Genomic DNA, 24,555 nt, shown 5'->3' on the forward strand with positions numbered 1-24,555 from the left:
ATCGTTCTTCCATCTCTCCCTCCATCTCCTCTGCATCCCTCCCCTCCCCTCCCCTCCTCACTCCCACCTGCCATCATCCGTCATCACTCACCTCACCTTCTCGCTACACATCCCTCATCACCTCCGTCACTGTGTCTCCTGTCCCCCCCCCCTTTTTTTTTCTCTCTCTCTCTTCCCTAATGCAACTCCTCTCTCTAACTACCTATTTCCATCTATCATCCACCTAAGCTGCTTTATCTTCAGATTTCAAATACCACCAAAACATTTCGGCACACATACACACACACACACACATTCACATTCACAGTGCAACGGAGCAGAAGAGAAAACAAAACATCTTCCCACAGATAATTTGAGGTTATATAAATGTTTTGCTGGATTCTTTGACATTCGCTGTTTATTTTCATTATTGTTTCGTGCTCATTCTATGATCAGGAACCTGATGTGAACTCACCAATCATTTCTTTAACTGCACGACTGATTTAATTTCTTATTTTATCTAGACAAAAATCTGACTGATGTTCCCATTGATACTGATGCACATTTTAACTTTGATCAAATGGAAACTAGGCTTGCAACATAGGTATCACAGAAATGAAAGTAACCAAAGAACACAAGGTCTAAGTTATAAAATCAAATCAAACAGAAAAATTAGGGTCTTTATCCATATGTTTGGTGCTGGTTGGTGAAGACTGCTGTACACCAACACGCTCAGTTCAAACGCAGGTTTAGTTGTATGAAGTCTTATCTTCACAGAAGAGATTGTGTGTTGTTGATTTCTTTTCACAGTGTCATAGTGAGTATGTGCAGAAAGACAGCGGACTGAAGGTTTGATCCATCAATATGATTGAGTGCACATGACACGTTGTTGTGCTTCATTTTGTCCCAAACTCAAACAAACAAACCAAAAAAAAAAAAAGAAAAGAAGCTATTGTCAACCAGGGACTTCAGCATTCAGGACAAACTGAGAAAACCCACCAAAAACCTGTCTCTGGAAAATTTCAATCTGTCATGGAGTCAGAGATCCTAAATCTTCAAGCCCAGTCTGACATAAAATCGCTGTTGCCTGTAATCTGGCAAAACCATCTTGTCAGAAGATCCCTCTTTTCTCGCAGCGCAGATGAAATCCTGTGCATGGCTTGCATTAATCTAGGATTGTTGTCTGTGATATTATGGTAATATCAAATACACAACTTGACAGCGTCACTGATAAAAGGAATTCAAATTACAAAAATCAAACTGATTTCAGTATTTTGTATTTTTGTCTGATGTGATATCACAGAGAGACTCAGTATTACACAGAAACTCTGTTTTGATTGTTAAAAGACACAAAACTGCTTAATTTTGGAAATATTCCTCGTACACACAAGAGAGACTCACAACTCTCCTAATGTGCTAATCAAAGCTAAAAGAAGAACTGAAAATCGCAAGTTTGTGGCTGTTGCCTGAATCCCGTATTCACTGTGAATAAGTTTAATGGAGCTGCCTGACTGAGACAAAAAAAAAAGGACTGATGGCCGTGAGGAGTCCCTCACATTCAGCACTGTTCTGGGAGTGACCACATATTTAATTCAAGGAAGATAATACTTTGTATTTACAGCATTTAGAAAAATAGAAAATGTTGTGTTGGCCTCTCGGTGCCTAAACCAGTGAGCCAGTTCTCTCAAAGAGCCAGTGATCCAGCTAAGCACATAGTCACATGGCTGAGAGGTTTACATTTAGGTCACTGTTTTAGCCCCCTTATCCTCTTCCCTGCTAGCAGTCTATTGAGTAGGTCACTACACACACACACACACACACACACACACACACACATGCACACCCCATTCATCTTCAACAGGAGCTTGTCAGAGCATGGTACTCAGTTTCTTGGAGCCCTGACAGATTGCTTCCTGTAGCTGATTGTGTTTTTCATGCTTCCATACTGGCGGCAGCCACGGCCAGAAGCATTAAGTTTTCAGTTTGTCAATCCATCTACGCCACTGTCCATACATCTGTCCCATCTTCTGAGCAAGATGTCTCAAAAACATCTTGATGGAACTTCTTCAAATTGGACACAAACGTCTACCTGGAGTCAAAGGTGAACTGAGTAGATTTTGGTGGTCAAAGGTTAAAGATCAAAGTCACTGTGACCTCCTGTCCCTTCTGTCCAAACGTCTCACTCTTGTAAAAGCAATATCACAGCAATGCCAGGGAATTTCTTTAAATCTGGTACAATTGTTTACTCGGAATTAATCATCAACTAATCTAATTTCAGTGTCTAAAGGTCAAGGTCATCGTGACCTCTGGTATGTGAACTCTTGTAAAGGCAACATCTCAGGAACACACATACAAATCGTTTACTGCAATATAAAATCAATTAAAGTGAAAATGAAGCCTGTGTTGTTGACAATCCCCTGCTGTGCTTGTGTGATTTAGAATTCAGCCACATGTATTCTGTGGTTATAACATTAAGTTCATGCTGCCTCTACCCTAACACCCTAAATGATGAGACTGCGCTTGAGCGGAATTGTTCTGTTCGTTTTTAGTCTGCTACAAATCTCGCCGACAGCCACTTCATTAAAGCGGGATCCCTGTAATCTATGGCTGTGCGTTGTCTGTGTCTCAGTGTTCTTTGTTGTGTGTGTTATCAACTGAAAAAAAAAAAACGAAATGATTTTTACTGCAATAGATGAAAGAGGACTGTTAATTTCATATTTTAAGTAAAACTACAAATCATCTGCCTAATAGACTCCTACTGAGTGCGTGTGCTTTATTCCCTCCGGACTGGTAAAGTTTTGCATTCAGATCAGCACAAACAGGGCTGCTGTTTACCTATGGTGCCATGATGACTCCTTGAAGCAATGCTGCAGTGTTCCTAAAACTAACTGCTGATAGAGTCCCTCAGAGTTAATTAGAATATATTGTAAAAGCATCTGAACAGCTTAGTGTCTGCTGAAACGCCTTATCTGAGTGCACTTAATACTAAATGTCTTTTGCCCTTGAATGAAATTTTTTTTCTGTCCCGGATTGAACTGCGTGCAGATACATGACTGTGCAGTGGGTGCATTTCATTGCATTCTCAAAATTTGATTTTAGTGCAGCCACTGGACTACAGAAGTGTTACTGCTAAAAATCAATCAGTGGAGCACAGTACAGCGTGGTCAGGGCACCCATGAGGCCGTTACATTGTCAGAAGCATTTGTTTGAGCTCCATACAAATCGGGACATTGTTCAATCGTGTTTTAGTGTTTTCACTGCACCTTAAAAATGCAATTTTTACTGCAAGGACTGAGAAACAACGTGGGCTGCTAAGAATGTTAGACCAATACATTACAAGTGTGTGTGTGAGTGTGTTTGCCCACATGTATTTCCATTTACTGTCTCAAAAGTGTTGACATAGGAAATGATATGTATCTATTCTGACTCTTGGCCTCTTCTGGTGAGCAGACTGTGGAAATGACAAACAGATCCACTCTACGTGCAAAACACTGCAATAATGAATTCGTTTTGGCTTAATTACAAAAGATCCCATTAATCATTGGCTGGTTGACCATAAACCTGTTCATCAGTGTGCAGTTTAAAATGGCATTGCAAACGTGTCAGAGAGCGTAACATAATGAATGTCGTCTACTAATGAAATCTTGAACTGAATTACTGATTACTGTTAATGCGCTGGCTGTATCAGTCCCACACATTGTCTTTTAATAGAATGAAGGGGGGAATCTACAGCATAATAACATACATTGTTACTTTTATGATTGTATATATGTTTCCATTTTTGAAATATATGTGAAAAAACCATCCATCGTTATGTAAATCTTTATCCTGTTAAGGGTTGTGGAGGTGCTGGAGCTGATCCCAGCTGTCCTGCACAGGTTGCCAGTCTATCTCAGGGCTGACATATAGAGACATACAGAGACAGACAAGCTTTCCCACTCACATTCACAACTATGAGACATTTTCAGTCAGCAATCAACCTAATTGCAGGTCTTTGGATTTTGAGAGGAAATTCTGGGAGTACTGAGAGATTACCAACACAAGCACACAGAAAATATACACAGACACAAGTCCCCAGTGGATAAGTGAAATTGTTTATTATATACACTGGTTAAAGGAGAAAAAATATTTCTTTAATATTTTCAGAGGAAACCCTTTCAGCATTAAGTCAACCTGGATAGTTTTAAATACAGTAGTTTTCACCAAATGAAATAGAGCGAGGGGTCCATTAGCGCATGTAACCTGTTAACAGATAAGAACCCAGACCCATTTCTACTGAAAGGACCAATGTGGAACCAACACACACAGATGTTGGTGACACCGAAATAAAAGGAGTATGCTACAACCTAATTACACCTGGATTAAAAACACATATTCCACCTGGAAAAAGCTAAACTGTGCACTAAACAAGACATCCAGTACAAGACAGGATACGATTTAAATAAAATAAACAAGTAAAAAACAAAAGAAAGTGTGATACCAGGTGATACCTGTGTCACTGTGAGTTCTAAAAGGGTTAAAAAGGAAAATAATATGCATGTTGAAGTAAATGAAAGTAAAACAATGTACATGTTTAAGTAAGAACACAGCTATGTTCTTATAATCATCTTGTTTTGTGATAAACAAGCATGTACATGTACATATCACATAACAGTATTATCATTACTGCTCTCGAATAATCTGTGAGCTTTTAGAAATTAAATTGAATGTCTACTTTTACATTCTACAAATATTTCTCTTCTCCTTCTTCTTCTGTAGCCATGTTTTTATTCTAGCCAAACAATCCTTTTGTTTACTGGATCACGCAAATCCAGCAGTACAGCAGTACATGGAACAGTACAGTTCACCACAACCAAACAGGCTATTTCACCCAGTGAGAACATGTTTCACACAGACAGACTGCTCTCGTGTGCTGCATGTGTGAAAGAGCAACTCTGGAAAAAGGTCCGGTCATGATTCTGCAGATATTATACGGACTTTATAAGGGAAAGCAGCGTTTGACAATCTGGAAGCAGAACTCTGTAGAGCGTGGGCAGCACACTTTACGACCTTAAAAAAATAATCCCTTATTCAGGTAACACTTAATTTTAAATTCTCCTTTAGCATTTGTAGACATTTGCACAACATAAACAGAAGCCATGGCAACAACGATTCATATTCACACAACAGCAGAGAAAATGGCAGCAAGATGTAGTTCTGGGAGAGCTCTGGATCTCGCTTACAGACTGTACACATGTGCAACCATTGCTGAAAAAGAAAAATGATCCATTTACCCGCAATAACGACATTTTTGTTGGGTGGTGCTTTCAGTTGGTAAGGTGTTGGTAGTGAACTCTACCATCCATTTTGGTTCAAATTATTGCAAATCAGGCCATGAAATTACAGAACTGAACCACTTTGCCAGGGAACGGTGGCTCAGCTTGATCTTTCAAAAAGGACCCTGTCCACAAACAAGACTGCCCTTCAGCTTCAACACAGCAGGGAGAGGAAGCAGCAGCCGGACAGAGCTCGCAGATTCACCACCAGATCCTCTCTTGTATACAACGCTACACTTAGTAACCTCACTTCTCCATCAAATTGTCAGCCCTATCAGCTCCTCAGCACCAGCAGTCGGAGCCAAGAGACTCATCAGGGCGAGGAAGAGAGTTTACTGCCTCTCTGAGAATTGGGCCATATAGTTTGACCTTCTGTAAAACTGCCAGATTCAGAGAGTGGGGTTGGAAAAAAAAAAGACTGTAGTGACTGGGATTCATGGAAAGTAAAAGTTTGACAGGTCTTCACGAAAGTCTCAAGAGCTGATTCTTTTGGAAGAAGAATCAAAAATAGATTTTGGTTTAGTAATACTTTGCACACTCGGTTTAGTTCTTACTGCATGTGGGAGGAAGTGTGAGATATAATTACAATAAACATCTGTAATTTCACACTAAAAACTCTTGATTTGTTTTTTTTTTTTTCATGATGTAGCAACATGCACACGGTACAAATACATGTCCTTCTGCTGACTAAGGAAGGAGAGGCTATTCAAGAAATTAAAGGAGACAGTGGTTCACTCCTTTAAGCAGCCGTGTCCTCTGTCTGACTCTGCACAGTGAATTAAAGTTGTCAGCATCAGGCTAATCAACCAAATCAGCTGATCAGCTTCTCTCCGCTTCACTCCCTCTAATCACTGGATTTAAGTCGCAATTGCACTCTCGTCTTGATTCCCATTCTTTCTTCTTAAGTGTGTGTATGTGCAGGTACTGTGCAGATGTTAAGGTGTGTGTGATGGCGAAATGCATTGTGGGTGATGTCTTGTGGGCAGACGTATGTACAGTAGCCAGAGTTTGTAAAAACAACTGCTTTGGTAACAGTTATGAGACAATAATCAATGTATTTCTACAGTACAGATGGATATGATTTTCATTTTTTAGACTAAAAGTAAACTCCTCTGTGCACATTTAAAAAGAAAGCTTGAATTTCAAGTGTAGTTTTGCCATCAAGTTATGTTTAGTTTTTTGTTTTTTGATTTCACACAAGCACCTCACTCTACTTGCACAGCTATATTCATGCCTGGTTCAGTACAGTACAACCAGAGGAGGATCTCAGCGGCTCTCAAACAAGCGGGGTTCAAGTGTCTTGTTGAAGGGCATCTTAACAAGTGGCAGCTTTTTCACTTCCACCACCCACTTTTATCTGGTGCTGGTGCTGTCCAGAGAAAACAGGCAGCCTTCGACTCACAAGAAGCATCAGAGGCGCCATGAAAGAGTGTTTTGAGACCATCACCGTTTTTTTTTTTTTTTTTTCAAACATTGCCTGGTACATCTCAGAAAGAAATGGTTTTCCTAAATGAATATACTCCATTTTGGAATGAAAGTGTTAAGTTCAAGCAACGTTTCCAGGCAACGCCGTTTGAAGGTTACACAGTGGTAAATGGCTTAGTGGATTGTGTGATTTGAAACTCCCAGCAGCAGCGCCGGAGAAAGTGAAACTTGGTGTACTACTGCCTGATTGAAACAGCAGCCAGGTGGAGTCGAAAGACGTGACCCTAACTCGACCCTCCATATCAAGGCCTTAGGGGAACTTCAGATACCGGCACCACCTCACTAATGATGGGTGAAATGTTTCATCTCTTCATCACATCCCTCCCATCAAACTGTCTTCGGCTTTCTGTGTGTCTATCGGTTTTGCGTTGTCTGTCTTCTAGTCTGTCTTTCCCCTTGTCCCCACATGCTCTCACTAGCTCACTCACTCTTTCCACTTCCCTCTCACATCTGTCTCGTCTCATCTTCCATGCTGTCTTGTCTCACACTGCGTCTGTGTCAGCAGTAACTAAACGACCCAGTCGCTGCAGGTGCAATGCAAGAGCTTCTGGTCTGCTTCTCTATTATCTACTACACTGCTATGAAGGAGTCAAACCTACATGTGTTTTATTCCACCACAGGTCAGAGAAATGTATTGTACCTTACACTACATTACATTTATTTCACAGCTTTTGTTACTGGATCCTTTGCAGATGCAGATAATTTATACAAAATACATTATAATCAACTAATATATGAACTACTGTTAAAAAAAATCATCTTTGTCTTTACCAACTGGGACAATGAGACAACAAGACGTTATTATTGGGGTACATTTGGAACAAAGAACAAATCCGGGCTAGACTGGTACACTCATGTTATCAGCAACCTTAAGTTCAATAGTCTTTAAGAAACTTGTTTGTTTTTTGTTTTTTTTGTTTGTTTGTTTTTATCAGTAACTCAGTTGGATTGATGCCCAGAGAAAACAGTTTATTAGTGGAAAACACACAGACTTTTGGTCACTACATCCTCACATGAAATGGCAAAAAGTCATGCAAAATATTTTGATAAATGACAGATCAGATGAGGTGAAACAGATAGACTGTTTGCTCAGGGCCAGATCGTGTCTGTCTGGTTTGTGGTATAGTGAAAAATGGCCCTGTTACAGTCATACTCTGTTTTCCTATTTATGTTTCTATGTGTTTGCACATCTATTTTAAAACTTTTTGTGTTCCACAAGAGAAATTCTAATTTTTTTGAATGGATGTGTAAATTATAGTTAATAAATGGAAATTAACCTGCACTAACAAATAAAGTTGAAAGTACTTGAAGAAAACATTTTCATTGTGTCCCTTGTTTCCTTAAAACTCTTCATATGTTTAAAACAGTAGAAGGACCTAATCTGTGGTAAATCTTTCAAGCAACATGGATTTTAGGGTTCAAGAGAGAGATTCAGACTGTGGGAAAACACATGTATTCAAGAAATCACTCAAAAAACAAATCCTGGGCCTCAGTCTGCTCCGTATACACTGTTGCATGACCGTCCTTATTTTTCCACTTATTTTTGTGTTTAGAAAACAGTCGATATGCACAGAAAATGTTTTTTTGTCTCCACATTGAAAATTTCAGATAACATTGGATACAGTTTTTCTTCTTTAAGGACAGAAACAGCCTTATTCCATCTTCCATCTTTTCATGGCACTTTGCAAAACTTACCACTACTAGACAGGTTATGAAATCAGTAGTCTGTAGATAACCGCGTCTTTTGGCTAATAAGAAAATGACAATTCAAACACACTTTACCAAAATGTCAGCCATGTACTCACCAGAGAATGGGTATGAACCAGATGTAAAAAAAAGTCTAGCGCAGAAAAATAATCGAAGATGTCTACTGGATGTATCTGTATATAATTCCTTCTTGGTTCTGGGGAAAGATCTCCTACAAGTCCTATTGTCATCATCCTCCTTAGGCTAAAAAAATCCTTTCCTCTGAGGGCCCCTCCTTAGATCGTCAGTCAACACCTTTTACAGTGAGAAGGATGAGCTGTTGACAGCACACAGAAATCTGTATGTGTTTTAGCACTTCAAGTACCAGGTGCTGAAAGCTGAGAACTTTTAAGTTAAAAATAGACCCTGTAGTGGCTTCCTTATATTGCAGTTGGGCACATCCTGGTAAAAAATACACAGACATGATTGGTGAACACAGGTCCATAGGGTTTATATCCCTGCCAGAGTCTTGTTGCCTGTTGGGAAGTCAGTTAGTCACATCTCTGTGTTAGTCATATTTCCTTTGGTGCTATTATGTAACTCTCTTAAGACTGTCAGGCTATCCCCACAGCCTCCTGGCCTATGGCAAATACTGTCATGGACAGGGAATGCTAACTTTACTACACCACTCATAATCTTTCTAACATCATTTCACCATTTGACTCAGCGGTGGTCTGTTCCATTTGCATTTCCAAGTAATCGTTACCACACAATAAGTACTGTAATTCATATAGTGCGCAAAAAAACTTTTACACATTTCCATCTCATCCCAGAAACCAGTCAAACAAAAGACAACTAATTCTAATCCAGTCAAATGATAAAACAAATCCTTTCATATTGAAGCGTTTCGATTGATCAACCATGCGAGGAAAACCTTTGCCCCACCGTGTTTTTTTTAGAAATTTGTCAACGTTGAGGGGGAGCATGCAGAAATACAATCACACTGACTACATTTATGTGTTTAACAAGAGAGGCTGACTTAAGGCAGGAATCCAAAGAAGTCAATTACCTGAGCTTCAATTACTCTACAACTTGCATTAACATGCAGATGGTAATGTCCTGGCTCTGCTGTCTCGTTTAGACTTGTTCTGAAATTTAATTTTGTTTGGATTTAATTATTTGTGAAACGAGGATACTAGTAGTTTCTCCCTATTCCAAAGCTAACACAGCAATTTGGCCAGTGCTTTGTCATTTACATGTGCTCAACCTCCGTTTGAAAGGCTGTATGCGTGTTTCCCCTGCAAAAACCGAGCTGCTAACTAGGTTTGCTCGGTAATAACATTTTTTCATGTATCTTTTATCAGCTTCTGAGAATTAACTGTCAAATCAAAACAAGAGAAGATAAAAAAAAAGTCATCTGGGAGGCAATAAATCTTGCCCTAAAATCATCACTGGGTCTGTGTTTGATAAAAGCAGACAGTGAAAAGCCCCAGAAGGATTTACAGGTGATGTGACACTGACTTTTTTTTCTCATTTCCAAGTACGTAAACTACATTTTCTTAAAGACTAACAACTTGCTGATTTGCTTGGAAAATATATGCGATTGCATTTTGCACATTTTGGTATTTTCCAAGAGGAAAGTAGTGTATCATACTCGTATTTGCATTTTAGACATGGTTGCTTGAACAAGGTAGATTAACATGAAAATACATTAGTTACAGCACACGGACAAATGTGCCACATGCTATTTGTCATCAGTTTTTAGCATTTATTGTAACCAGTTGGGAACCATTCCACCCATGGGTGCCATGCTCTACCTGCTTTGGGAAGGCTCACAAATGATTTTTGAATACGTTTCAGTCCAGGGCCCCTAACCTGTGGTGCTTTTACACATGACGAGAGTACCAATGTGCTTATTATATTTATTATAGCCTTAGCCTGGGTTTTTTGCAGGGGAGAGAAAAAGGTTCAAAAGGGTTGTGGGTTAAAAACAGGTTCCAAATACATTTGCAAAAAAAAATCATTACAACCTGACAAGCTGTGAAAGAAAACTGGCAGTTGACAGAATACATGCTAAGTCTTTAAGGATTACACGTTTTTGATGACTCTTATTTTTTTCTTTATTTGTTATTGTGGGGATTTAGATTAATCAGACAAATCATTTTGCATATTTCCAGTTTCAAGCATGTGCTTATCTCTGCATGCGTGACATAGAGAGGTATCCATGGCAGCAGGCTTTTGCAAACACATACTGTGAATTTACAGAAGTATTTCAAGATTTTATAGTAATTACAATCATTTGCAATGTCGTTAAAGGCTATTGTAGGAGTCATCAGCAACAGCTTCTGTGATTTCAAGTGGCAAAGATGTTCGCATGAGGTCATATGACAGACAATAAAGTCCACTGCCCCGTTACCTGGCTCACAGCAAAGAGCCTTTATTAAATAACATGAGTGTCTAATATTTCAGATTGTTGCAGTTTCACCCTCAGGATCAGCTGAGGCAGTATGACTTCCTTTCTCCCTTACTCCCAGTCTTCATTTTTTACTTTGCTGTCTTCTTTGCTCTCGTCAGAAACTTTCTCCTGTTTGTCCTTTCCCTGACCACCAGCTCTTGTTAAACACAGTCAGTTAGATTTTTCGTTTGTCTCACCTTGCTTCCACACCTCGGCATCCTTAGTGTGCAAGTTTGTAACAGAACAAACCCAGACAGACATGGACCCCCCTTGAAATCAGGCTGCAGTTCACTAACAAGGCTCACTTTTAGGGTGCATATAACAGCAGGCTGAAGAAAATGCTACGTTTTTGCAGTCAGTCGGTGCCGTCGCTGACCAGATTCTTGGTTTGGCTAATTCCACCGCTAACCAAGAGTGTAAATTGGTCTCTACCTAAACATTTATTATGGCGATCCCACCAAATGTTCCCCATTTCTTGCTTGACCTTCAGCCCATCACTTATTCTAGCGAGCGGTGCAAGGTGGTGTGCACCCTGTCACTCCTCAGGGGAAGTTGGTTTCTGCATTTTCATCTCTAGGGCGAAGCAGAACAACTAATATTCTGTGTTCATAGCCACCTTTCAACCCCATCCAACAGAGAGGTACATCAAGATGTTGATGAGCAGGGAGCAGAGATGATTTTACACTGTTACAGCTTCAAATCAGCACTGTCACATGGTGAGAATACTGATAGGAATACTCTTACAAAATCTGTGTCTAAACAAACTGTAGGTGTTTCTGGATGGTGTGAGTTAAAATAACACTGGTGACGTGCAGTGGCAGCTACTGCAGATCACACAGACTCTCCGGAGCAGCTGGGCTCCCTGAGGAGAAGGTCATCACATTTTGTCTGTGCTGCTGCACAGTTTTTGTTTTATTTGACTTTTAGACACGGGAGGGCATGTTTCAACAAACAAACTAGTGTAAATGGTTTGTGCTATTGTGTGCAAAGTGTAGGTAGGTGATAGAATGACCACACTCTGACCCCCGTGAGTGAGTTTTGGTTTTTAAACAGTAAAACTGGGCACTCTGATCCAAACAACATTTTCCAGACTTGAGGTTTTGGGCTATGTGAAAGCAGCTCTTCAGATTTTTGTAGATGAAAGAGCCTTGTTAGGATCAGTATTGATTTCCCAAAAGCTAAACACTGTTATAGCTGTTTCTACATTGACCCACAGGCTTTCTTGGATCTAAAAGAACCTCCTCTCATTTTTTTCTACCTACCTATTGACCTACAAGTATTATGAACACAGACATGCTTTCGTGTCATTTTCATACTTTGATCTATTTCTTACTCTTACCGTGGCCTTGTTTTCCACCTTCCTGCTGTCGTCGGCTTTGCTTTTAATTTAAAAGAGAGTTTGGGTATTTTAAGCACTCTTGTACAAGTTAACTGTTGTAGGAAGCAACAAGAGTATGGGCACTATAAGAGGCGCTGCATTATTTATCACGGCCTGTCATAGAATACGCTAGTGGAGTGGTTTAAAAAGCTGGACGGTCCTGTCAAGAAAATAGTATCAAGCTGCTCCCCAAGGCCAATCATATCATACCGGCTTAGCAATGAGTTTTACATGTCAGTGCTGCAATATTTTACATTAGGCACAAAATTCTATTTTTGCCGCAGTGCCAAGTGACCCAAACCACTTGAGTTCTTTATCTTAATGCTGCATCTAAAATAAGACATATACCAGAACCAAAATAACATAGCTACTTGGGGAAAACCTCTAGAGACCTGGATCAGACAGTGAAAAAAAAGTATTCATGTAAATAAAGAAATATAGAGAAAACACATCTGATGAAGGTAAGTTTAAAGCAAAAATGTTAGACCTCCCCCTAGTAGCACTTTCTCCTCAAACGTCTTATTACACATGTGACCATGACCATGTTGTCCTTGACTTACATCAATTTTCTTTGAGTCTGACTTAGGTCTTAAATGGGCAACATACAGTAGGAGAAGCTCAAAAATATGTGGCTAATCCACCATCGCTGTTTTGAATGCGACCTCTGACATATCAAATACATCAAATTAACACTGAACTGGCTTCAGGGCATCTAAGATGTCTCAAAGATTGGCCAGCTTGACACCAATACATAGTAGCAAGGTCTCTGCATGCATCATGTTCCTAACTCTCTCAGTTTCTTTCACTCTTGTGTCATCTTTTATTTCTGACACCATGTCATCTCTCAGTCTTCTCTACTCGCCTCCATTTATCACTCTCTTACAACTCCTAAATCATGTTGATCACCCTACCCCCCTCCTTCGTATACCCCCATCTTGCTTGCATTTTGCAAGTGTAAGATAGATGGACCAAACAAATCCATCTATCCTTCATTCCATCCTTTATCCCCTTTCTTCCTCTCGAAATCCATCTCCACTTTACTCTCTCCATAGGAAGTCTCAAAGATGTCTTCTATTTATTATTTATTTCCATCTTTTTGTCCAGCTGCTCTCTGCAGTCACACACACACGCACAAAGAAACACAGACACACTCACACACAAACATATATAGGGTTGTGTCTGTCCTAGTCATAGAAACAGACTTATATTATATTGAGCTCCATTGTTAGAAGAAGTTAAATCTCAATTACTGTAAGAAGTGACCTAAAGAAATCAAGACAAACAGAAGAAGACTAAGAAAGAAATGGAACAAAAATGTTAAAGAGAGGTTTGATGTAATATAAACTGAAAAGTCTGGAGATAAAGGGAAAGCTGGAGACGGAAATGGGAAGGTGGCAGAGTAAAAGGTTTGTTACACTACATTGGTGCCAACTTGAAAACCATTTGAACTATCACGGTAAACCTGAGTTTGCAGGGCAAATCTGGGTCCCTGAAACTCAAGGCATTTTGTGTATTAAGATACTCGCCCTTCATTTTGTCTGCAGACAAAATTTCACAATAGTATGACCACACTGGGCCCAGAGTGGAGAGATAGGAATCAGCTGATCCTGCTCTGCACAGATTTCAATGACGCTTTAGCTGAAAAAGAAGAAAACCACTTTTAAAACCAACAGAGAATGGTGAAAAACATTTGGTTCAATTCTGCACGAGTTGTTGTGGTTTCAGAAGATTGGCACATTTTGAGACAGGATGGTAAAAAAATAGTTGTGGAAGAACATAATTCATTTTTTTATTGATTAAAAGCCTAAAAGATGAATTGAACACGAACCTTGTTTGCGTTACAGTTTCTAACCTTTGTTACATAAAAAAAGCAATAATCCACTTGAGGCTGTGCAAAAGTGATTTTCATATAACTCAGAGGGTTTCTCACTTCAGAGCCTACGAACAGCTCTTAGCTGTTGTAAAATCACTAGAAAAATACCCTCTTGTGGTTTATTGTTAAAAAAGAAGTCTTCTAGCACTCTGAAATACAAACACTCTTTTGATTGTGGGAATGCCAATTTGCAAATGCATACGGGACGTGTGAAAAAGTATTCCGTCGTCAAATTGTTATACTCAGTGATTTAAGTAAATCTGTTGCTGCTCCATTTATTCTCACCATAACTGCTTCCTCTCAGAGGCAGCAAGTGCAGGAACACAAACCCAGCTGTTTTCCTTATTTGTTCAGAAAGTAGACAGAAACACAGGAGACAAAGTTCTGACATGGTTCGATCTTCGAGCAGCAGGGGCACTAATGTAGTTCCAGAGACAGGAAAGGTCCAAACTCTAGGCCCAGTAGTTTTCACACATCTTGTGGCTACAATTTAAAAAAAAAAGTATAGCAAAATAAGACGCAAGAGCAAGTACTTGAGAACAGTGTTTCAGTGACAGCACTCACATAGTTTCACCCCTGAAAGAAATACAAGCAAATACATGGTAAAAACAACAAATCTCTAGCAAACATAAAAAACCCAGAGGGATACGGAACACCACATCAAAATCGCCAGCAAAAGTTTGTGATACATACCAGCCTTTTACCATATTAAGCATTCGTTTATTTCTTGCATGCGGTGCAATATAATCTTTTTTATACAGTAAAACAGCTAAAATGGGGACAGCAGGGGAAAAAAAATAATTGAAGCTGGTTTCCCAAAGTGTGTGATGGTGGTGGGGTGTGTGTGTGTGTATGTGTGTGTGTGTGTGTGTGGTTGTTTGACAGGGTGAGACAGATTCCTCGACTCCTTTCAATTATCTGGAACTCAAACTGTTCTGATGCTGATAACACATTCTGCAGCCCACACGACTACACAGGGGTAAGAACAACATTTTGCTTTCAACACACACGCCTTAAGGTGTGTGCTATTACAAGTTTTCCTTTTTTTTTTCTGTGTGTGTGGTGACTTTATGTAAGAACACATTTTACCATTTGCATATGTCATAATGATTTTGATAGTACCTTGAAGGGAAATCTTACGTGTGAGTCTGTGAGTGTGTGTGTTACCTCTGAGCCACATAACATTGCTCAAAAAGTACGCTGATTAACAAGACACAAATATAAAAAGCCTGTTCGATGTCATGTAACAGTACAGTACAGTACTGTGCAGCCTCATATGTCTTTAATTACATGCTTAGGTGGTGTGCTTGTACTACGTGCATACATGCATAGTGAAAGGCATTCTGTCTCACAAGAAAAAGTATGTGAACCCTTCAACCTTTTGGAATTTCATGGTTTTCTTCACTAATTTATCATAAAATGTGATCTGATCTTCATTTAAGTCAAGAGTATTGAATATATTTCAAAAGAAATTCTGATCTTTTGTGTCTTTATTGAGAACAACCATGAAAACCTCACATTGGAAAAAGTCAAAAATTTGAAAGTGTCATTGGAACTGGCTAACATCTGTGTTCATGAGTCTACACTATATAAAACATTGAACTAGCATAGACTAGTGTCTATGGCAGGACACCATGACGGAAGCTGCTGCTTATTGAAAGAACATTGCTGCGTGTCTGAAGTTTGGCAAAGAGCACATTGATACTCCACAGCAGCATTGGCTAAATGTTTTATGGACGGATGAAACTAAGATTTAACTATTTGAAAGAACACACAGCGCTACATCTGGCATAATAAGGTCACTGCATATTCTCATGAAAACATCATCCCAACTGGTAAGTATGGTGGAGGAAACATCATGATTAGGGTCCGCTTTGCTTTTATTAATTCCAAGGGTTCTCATAATCAGTATGAGGTTTTTACAGTTGTTCTCAATAACAAGACATTTTGTTTGTGTCGTGTGCCGTGAGTGATCATGGGTGTGTCATGGGAAATTTCACCTCATTGGTCTAAAAAACATTGTTTGAACACTAATTAATTATTGTCTGTAAATGTCTGTGCTGTCTAGTGACCGGCAGAGTAATCATGTAATACTCTTCCATATCACTAGGTGGCAGCAGGCAGCTAATTGCCTTGTACTTTGAGACAAGAGAATTAGTGACGCATGGATGCGACAGGTGGCAGTGACAGAGATGGAGAAGTTTTACAAAAGGAAAAAATGTAAACTCCTAGTGGAGGTCCATAGAAAGCAAAGACCTCCAGCAAAGTCTCGAATCAATACAGCGACAGTTATATTACGTTTGGATTTACTTTCACCGTGGATGCAACGACACCGGCTCTGTTGTGCTTGGTGTTTGGTAAAAGCAGCCAGCAAACAGTGTTGTGAAGGCCATCTCCAAACCAAACACCCTCCACTGCAAAACAAGGATGCGGCTACGTGAAAACACGGAGAAACGGGCAACTTTTATGAGAAGAACAGCAAAGGTAAATGAGAGAGCCCTTAAAGCTAGCTACTGCTGAACGTGTAGCTAAGTCAAAAAAAAGTCCCGTACTGCGGCAGAGCCATTAAAACCTTCCGCCTGCGGAGCCATTGGAAGTGAGATGCTCCGACCTGAAGCGGTTAAAGAAATAGTCCCTCTCTCAGATAACACAATTTCCAGACGTATTCATCACATGTTTGCAGACATCCAAAGTGTGATTTTGGAAAAGATCCAAATCAATAAGAAATTTGCTTTGCAACTTGATGAGTCTACTGATATTAGTGGACATGCTCAACTCTTGGCCAAAGTGCATTTTAGTGGATGGAGATGCAATCAGAGAAAACGTCCTGTTTTGCAAGACATTGCCAGAAAAAGTAACAGGAGAGGAAGTTTTTCCGGTCACATCAGAATATCTTGAAATCTTTGAATTATAGACAGTCAGGTACTCATATGCAGGGAGGATGATAAGCTACTTCCAGGTGCTCCCAACAGATAGAACCTCTGTGATACAGTATGAGCTAATACATATTGATCACACAGTTACTTTTCCCTGCAGTGTGTATATGCAGGGCAAACACTATTGATGTGTTGACATAATACATACATTTCTTTTTTTTTTTTTTTTTTAAATGTGCAGCAGTCTGAAAAAAAAATCTTTTTTTACAATATAGAAAAATCTGGAACTGCTCAAAAGTCAAATGGTAAAAGGAGCCTGTTCCAGATGTGAGGAATCCTTTAACTCTGATCCCTTATTTTTCTACTGTTGAGCCACTTCTGGTACAAATGGACCCCATGGACAGGAGGTGGGGGACTTTGAGTGTTGGTCACGTCTGTGTCTGTGCTAGACTCAGAGAGAGACTCAGTGTACCATGTGAATCAACCTGGTGTGCAGCTACTACCTGCTTGCCTTTGTTGTTAACCGCATGACTGGTCACACTGAGGTAGAGGGAAGGAAATGAGGAGAGAATAAGCGTAGTGAAGAAGCGACAGACAGGCAAAGACACAGACAGAAGCCAAAAATAAAGGAGTGGGTTGGTGGACAGAGAAGTAAAAAGGAAGAGCTTATGTGAAATAGGAAGAAGAGGACAGGTTTGTTGTGAGCCAAATGAGTGGCCACGAATACAAGAAAGGGGTTGCAGAAGAAAGGACGGGTAGAAAAAAGCTCAGCAAATGGAACCTAATGTACAAAGGAGAAAAGGGTGTGAAGAAAGGAGATTCTTTGGTTAACTTCATTACTACGCACTGAAAGAGAGGTCAGGATAGGATGAGGGATGAAAGAGAAGAAGGAGAACAGAACCTACACAGGTCAGGTCCAATCTTTCAACCCATTTTCATCAAGTGACTGGTGTAGGTACAGTCATGCATGATTTAAGATGTGATGTTTTTAGTAAAAAGGTTAAAGTTTTGAAAGACACTGTGCAGGGGCTCAAGTTTGTGCATTCGTGGCCCTTCTGCACCATAAAATGGATAGGACACGGTGCAGCGAGAGGTGAATGTAAAGAACAAGAATAGGTCAAGAAAAAGAGGTCAGACATGTACAGATTAAATGCCATTTTTAGAGTTGGCAACTGAAACCAGCTACCCAGGTTTATAAGTGAAGTGAAAAGACAAAGGGTATCTGTAGTTCAACTTTGAGTACATACTATGTAGGTGCTTAAAAATATACTGAAGGAGGTTTGTTTTTTCTTTTTTGTTGTGTAGCACTTCTTTACAGCTTGCCATATAAACACTAGCAGCAATGGCCCACAAAAATTAACCAGCCACACTGAGATTTACAAACTGTGTAGTTTAAAACTGTAAATCTGTAGAACAAACAAAAGCATGATATTTCTTTAGTGGTTAATTTATTAAACCATATTCTTTGACGCAAAAGTGACAATTTAATGTGAATTTCATTATATGTTATTGTGTGTATCCTGAAACAGCTTTAGTTAGGATGAGATCAAGCGTGGGTTGCTCGTCAAACTGAAAGTCCAGGATGCACTTTTGAGCCATAAGCAAAATGACATCTCAGACCCTGAGGAATAGCAGAACATCAACAGTTGGCTACGTACTGTACGTCAAGAACAGGTTTTAAAAATGCAGCACTGTCTAAATTTCTACTTTCTGACTCAAGTTAAATTTAATTATGTATCAATTTTTACATTTTATTTTGAATTGCTAATTCTTTAATTAACTTAAAAACATGAAATGAGAGACCTCTTATTAGACAAATGACATATATTTATTGCATACTTTAAGGATCAATTCTGTAATCAAGCACTTATGCTGCCTGTAATATGCTTGAGCACTATGGCTGGGTTGTGTTACATTTGTCAGAAGTACATGTATTTATTGTTTAGCGCATGCTATTTTAAGATTAATCTTCTTCAAATCTGGAGAGATTAAAGGAAAATACACTCACAAAAACATCTTTCTTGTGAAAAAATTTGTTTTTGTCATTTATAAAATGTTATACTATCATCAAGGAATTTAGCCAAATGAGGCCCACACAGAATGACAGCTGCAAAGCACAGTCCTGCCGTCAAGCTCATCAGTGCTTCACTATAGGATTCTACACACAGACAGAGGGAGATAGAAAAATAGAAACACTGCAACCCTGTCTCCTAAAGATTCCTAGGTAACGAAATCAGTAATCAGTGGATGAATTACTGTTTGTTCCAATGTGACACATTTTTAAATTACTGTACTGCCTTAGAAGGCGAGTCGCAACTGGTTGGGGTAAATGGTGTGTGTATAATGTGCAAGACTGAGATGCAATCCCAAGTTTGAAACATGAGGAGTGAAATTGAAAAGCAAAATTTGGTTAAGGTTAGAGAAAGGTTCTGGTTTAATTTGCACAGTCTTTCTGTACAGTATAAAGTAATGTTAGCATGCATGAATGAAAAAACAAAAAAGACATTACATTTTATTGATAAGTATGTTCAGTCTCAACATGCTTTGTACTTTAGTTCTTAACATTTTCTCATTGCTGTCACGGTCAGTACAGAAAGGTGCATGCGCTTGCAGTTTAGGTTTATAGTTTAGTAGACAGAGATGGGCAGCCTGAGAGCTGATCAGTGCTTCACTAATGGAGTTCTGCAGAGTCAGAGCTCTCTGGCCTCCTAATTGACTTCCTGTCATCTGCATATCATTTGCATACTGTATCCCAGGGCAACGATGTGCAGGATAGTATAACCTGTGTGTTGTTGAGTGTGTGTGTGTGTGTGTAGTTAAGTGGAGATGAGTGCTGTTAGATAAACCTATTAATCATGTGCTTAACCTCATCAGCAACATGTAGAGACTCAGGCAAAACAAGAGGGAGCGTGAGTTTTTGAAAAAAATGGTTGACAAGTAAAAGAAAGAAACATTAGTGACAGCTGTCAGTGTGAGTGAGCGTTCCATCTAGAGTGAGTAAATCAATAGGTTTGGCTGTTCAGTCAATATTATGCTCATCATATGTGAAGAAAGCAAATCCAATCTCACTCAAGCAAGAAAATAAATATAAAATAGTGTTTTGGAGAATGTTGGCCTGTGTCTTGTAGCTGCAGTAAAGGATGTATACTGACACAAGTATTTGTGACCTCATTAATGTTTGGTATGAATGGAAGGTGTAAATTAAATGGATATATTATCTACAGTCCACTCTCTTACATCTTAGGAGGAGAAGGAGACAGGGTTACGGGAGTACAACGAAGTGAAGAAAGCAACACAGTGATGTGGAGGCATAAAAAAAAAGAGAGAAAAGTAGAGGTAAGTGAAGCAAAATTACAAACTGAGTGAACAGCCTGTTCTTCATATCCTAAAAAGGAAACTAAATCCAGCCTGATCCCATTCCTGTGTTAATCTGCCAACAAAGCCAAGATGATGGAGAGAATAATGAGATAAACAGAAAGCAGTGTGAGCAGTGGGACACACATCGAGAAATTCAAACACGTATTCAGCTGGTGGCCCAAAAAACACAAACCAACCCCAACATTAAATCCTGGTGGTTTTAATGTTGTGGGGGACAGGGGTCAGCTTGAGCACTATGACTGAGTTGTGTTACATTTGTCAGAAGTACATGTATTTATTGTTTAGCGCATGCTCAGCTCACTTGCTTTTAATGTGTATTGTGAATATGTTTATCTGTCTCCACCTATGTCATAACAGTCAGATACCATGTTTCTCTGTCTATCTCTACTGTCGCCCATAACTATGCTCCACTGACACACACTTGACTGCACACAGACAGCTTGGTGACAAACAGTGGCAAACTAGGAAACCGACCTTTAGCTGCAGGAGCTATGTGTGTTCAGTCCTGTATGACAGTGACTATCCATCCTGCACAAGTGCCCTTCAGCAAAACACTCACTTCCCTCCAAGTCAGCTCTTCCAGTATTGATTGGAAATATCATACACACTAAAAATACAAGAATGGAACATACTCAGGATTTTCTGTGTGTCATTGGTCATTTGTTTTTTGTGGATGTTCATGTAAGCAGTGATGTGTTATTTGGATGGATATTAATGCAATGGGGACCTTTATTATCATATATCAAGTTTGTCCAGCACACACTAATCCCACACTAAATTAAGAGTTCACTGAACGCATCACAACTCAGCTAACTGCTGCATAGCCGAGAGGCACCATGAAACACATCCATACAGTTTATTTATTGATAAATTAGTTAGACACAGAGCAAGTTAGCAAGTTATGCTATCACTTGTCAATGAAAGACATAAGTCATTAATGTTGTACTATAATGCTCACCCTCAAGGACTCAGGATCAGCGCTAGACAGTGGGGCAATTTAGTTAAGTGGCCAAAATACATTACTGCATCTTCTGTGTTGTGATGCTGTCAGTGTTGCATACATAATGCGCTTAAATGCAAGAAGAAAAAAAAAAAAGAAAAGGCGTGAAAAAGATGCTGATGCTGATGGCAAAGCACAACACAGGTAAGTACCACAACCAGTAGATAGTAAAGGTGAGATGAGACGGCAACATACAGTCTATGTGTCATACCTCATCTTAGATAATTGCATGAATATATTTTTAAATAGCTAGATGTATAGTTGTTTATTTAACATTTGCATTTCAGCAGCCTTTTACAAACACCATTTCCCATGAGCCCTAAACGTTTGTGGGCTGTGATCGCTAACGGCTGAAATGCTTTACAATGATGGTAGTAAAACAGAGACTGTGCATAATATCATGACTATAGTCTGTTACGTACTGTACATGTGTGACTCTTATGTCTGTGTGTCTTTCTATGTGCATGTTTGGTCTTTTGGACTTCTGTCCATCGCACTATGGGCAGACATACATATATATGTATGTATGTATGTAATAGTAAGAAAGTGCAGAGTGAGAGTCAATTCCCAAAATTAACACACATGCACATACAAATACATGTTGAGAGAACGATGCAGATTGAATTCCTTGGTGCTAAACACACACACTCACACATACACAGACAGACTGAGTGGGGCTTATTAAATGCCTTCATATCAAACGCACACAGCACTCACACATCAAAGAGGAGCAGAGACCTGAGGCACACAACTTAGAACTTACTGTCTCAGCTTAAACACACACACACACACACACACACACAGACTGAAAACTTTCATTTGTTACCCTAAACTTAACCCTCACCATTACATGCCAGACACAATTACAATAACTAAGTCAGTGCAGCACAGTACACAAGAAATGTCAGTGTTAATAGTTCATGTACTGTATACAGTAAACACACATTCACGGTGCTACACCAATCGCCATAGAGCAGCAGTTTACTTAAAGGTCTTTCAGCAATTCACAGAAACACATCACTCCTTTTTTTCTGCATCCACCATTGTTTCATAGCTTATTAGGAATTCATTACAAGTCGAGACCATACGTTTTTAGAAATGTCAAGATATTTGACTTCAGTCATTCTATACTACTCTTTCTTTACGGCCTTTTATTTTAGTGTCAATCCAGAGCATTAATTTGAAATGTTTTGGATTTGGTTATTTGGTCGGTACTCTGCTATAGATGAAAATAACACTTTCAGTCATAGCAGATTAAAATGTCTTCCTCTGATTTAAAACAATTGACCATTTGGGAGAAAGTGACACATAATCTTGTGAAATGATTTATACCTTAGAACAAGATGGAAATAATAGCCAGCTTTATCTTTGGCTGACAAAAGGACCAAACAAGCTGGTCCCTGCAGAATGTGGTGGAGGTGCTGAATTATATATCAGACGTAAAGATTTTTGGCTATTTGTCATTTGTGAGCTCACCAGATGGTGTACTGAGCTATGCAGCCATACAAATATCAGCAGGACCCAAAGGAAATTTAATTTCATAGCTTAGACCACCAATTGTCATTAACCTTCAAGCGAATACTTATATTTTAAATGTTTACAGTAAATATGACAAAAGACAACTGTTTATGACAACATAAACTCAACATAACATAAAGAAGAGGACAGCTTCATGAAAGGCAGAACCAATCACCAACATCCCTCTGGAGACCTACTCCATCCATCTGGCAATGTACCAATTTGGCTGCTGCACCAAGCTGTCATTACAGTACACACCAATTAAAGGAGAGAGAACCCAAAATGCAAGGAAGGAATTGTACTCAGAGGCCGACAGTACTCTCTCCACACACACACAAACATCTCACACAACCATACCAATGTAAATATGTCCACAGTCGCACAGACACACACAGAAAGAGAGGAAGATGAACACACCAGGAGCTGGTAAACACTCTCTAATTGGAGAGTAACAAGCTGCCTGTCAATCAAAACCCTCCTTAGTTCATGTTGGTATTCTGTTCTGACTGCAACTCTGTAGCACCTTAATCAGCCACAATTGAGGTTTGAATTTCCTTACTGGACCATCTTTCATATATTTACTCAATACATGTTTCACAGTCAAGAGTGCCAGTAAACACAGGAGTGAAGGGTTTGGTTTTGCGTACTTGATTTAGAGAGGTCGTGGCATCTATACAAAACCACAACAAAAGTAGGAATACATTTTAGAAGCACTGCAGCAGCTGCGTGACTCCTTATCAAAGGCAGTGTCTATCAGTCACACTTTATTTTCTTTAAATCATAGCAGTTTGCTCAGAGTTTGACTGTTTAAATAAAGGTTGTATTAGATAAACAGAAAAGCGCAGCAGGACAGTGTGGCTAGAGTGACTATATGCTTGACAACTGATTTCCAACTGCATTGCATGACATTGCACATGACAACCTCAGTGCAGTTTTACTATAGGTACAGTAAGTCAGCAGAATTCTTGCACTTAGACAAAATTAATTTCTTAAAAGACAAGAAATAGTAGTTTTCCATCTATTAGGCAGTTACTGTTTTGTTTTGTATTGTTGTTCTCAGTTCCAAGATCACTAAGTGTCTGATTTCTCCTCAACCTTGGGCAGAGTTTGGAAGCATGGCTCAAAGATTTCAACTTTATGGAGTCAAAAAAAAAAAAAAACACTGCTTCCTTCCTTCCTGTTTATTTGTTTCTTTCTTTTTTGATTAATGTGTCAGGGAGCCGACTGACAGCGCTGTGAAAGAGACACACACCGAGAGCCACATTCACAAAGCTGCTTTTTACAGCCCAAACTGTCTTAATTAAAGAAATATGTGGTGAAAATTGATATCCACGGGGAACTTTGTGTTGTTTTCAGTTTCTAGTTTGATTTTGGGCGGACTTGATTTAAAAACATGGCTGCATCGTTCAATGTAATGATCTCATGCTTCATCCAGCAGCACTTCTTAGGTGATAGTAGTAGAGTGGTGAGTGTCTGCAGCGCTTGTTATGCACATGCACTCTTAAAGGCCGATTGGAAGCCCGGATAAGCATTTACATGGCAGAGTATGTTGTTTTGTCTACTCCAATTAGATCAACAAAACCACACTCAATGATTAGAATTACAATTATGT

This window comes from Anabas testudineus, chromosome 13, assembly GCF_900324465.2.
Source record: "Anabas testudineus chromosome 13, fAnaTes1.2, whole genome shotgun sequence".
NCBI classification, from domain to species: Eukaryota; Metazoa; Chordata; class Actinopteri; order Anabantiformes; family Anabantidae; genus Anabas; species Anabas testudineus.